This window comes from Equus quagga, unplaced genomic scaffold, assembly GCF_021613505.1.
Source record: "Equus quagga isolate Etosha38 unplaced genomic scaffold, UCLA_HA_Equagga_1.0 720_RagTag, whole genome shotgun sequence".
Classification (NCBI taxonomy): domain Eukaryota; kingdom Metazoa; phylum Chordata; class Mammalia; order Perissodactyla; family Equidae; genus Equus; species Equus quagga.
The window spans coordinates 21,054-22,163 of record NW_025802296.1 but is presented as its reverse complement, the minus strand read 5'-3'; the positions used below and the strand labels follow the sequence as shown (position 1 = coordinate 22,163).

At 48.2% G+C, this 1,110-nt stretch overlaps 1 pseudogene; it reads right to left on the bottom strand.

Moving 5' to 3' along the window:
• LOC124234146 (acyl-coenzyme A synthetase ACSM4, mitochondrial-like) overlaps positions 1–1,110 on the bottom strand; it is a 7,265-nt pseudogene that overhangs the window by 125 nt on the left and 6,030 nt on the right.

Here is a 1,110-nt window from a genome sequence, read left to right as displayed (position 1 = left end):
GACATTGAATTCTCACCACCACCCAATGAGGTGGCTCTTAATCCTTTCTTTTGGGTGGAGTGAAGGAAGGCTTGGCAAGGTCATCTTCACTGTCTGAGGTCACAAGTTAGTCAGTAGCAGAGCCCTGCCTGTTTGACTTGGAGCTTGAGCTTTTAACTGCTGGCCTTACTACTCAGCTGCCCCCAGGACTCGGGTGAAGAAGTCTGAAACAGCCCGACTGTGATACAGTGACGTCCCAACTGAGCAGGAGGGTGTGCTAGGACAGGAATGGTGCCTGTTCAGAAAACCTCCGAATAGCCCTTGAATTACTTTGAGGGCCACAAAGGAGCTGACACTGACTAGGATAAGAGAATGTTCCTATCTGCTTTATTCCGTCTCAGCACTCTCCCTCCTGGACGTCCCTACCTCCGGGGAACAGGATGGGCGAGGCTGCACCACTTAATTGAGTCTCTCTTTCTCTCCTCATGTGTTGAATTCATATTAGTTAGATGAATAGACAGTGCAACTCCACTGGATAGTCAGGTGATTTGCCTAAATTGAATATAATCTTCAAGTCCTAAGACTTTATTAGCATCCCTTTAAGGCAGTATAAATGTAGTTGTGTCTTTGGTGGGGAGGGGTGGGAGTTCTGGGACTGTGGGGCTCTGATTGTCTCCAGGAAAATGTTCGGTTGCCCCTAGTTGCTCCTTGTTGTTCTTAAACTGGGGGACGATTTTGTTCCCTAGGAGACTTTAGGCTGGCAATACCTGAAGACATTTTTGATTGTCATGACTGGTGGAGTGGGAGGTGCTGCTGGCATCTAGTAGGTAGAGGCCAGCTAGAATGCTGTTCAACATCCTACAATGTATGGGATAGCCCCCAACGACACAGAATTATTCCATCCAAAATGTCAATAGTGTCAAGACTGAGAAAGCCTGGGCTTTCCTGTTCTGAAAAGGGGAGATCTGTGATGCTGGATTGTAGCTTTTGTTTGTGGTTCAAATGGAGATTTCCGCCCCAGTGCCTCTTAAGGTCTTTCTGCACAAGCATCCGGTACACAGTGGGCGCGCTGCACAGGGTGGTGATGGGATAAGTGGTAAGCGTCTGGACGATGGAGAAAGACACAGATGT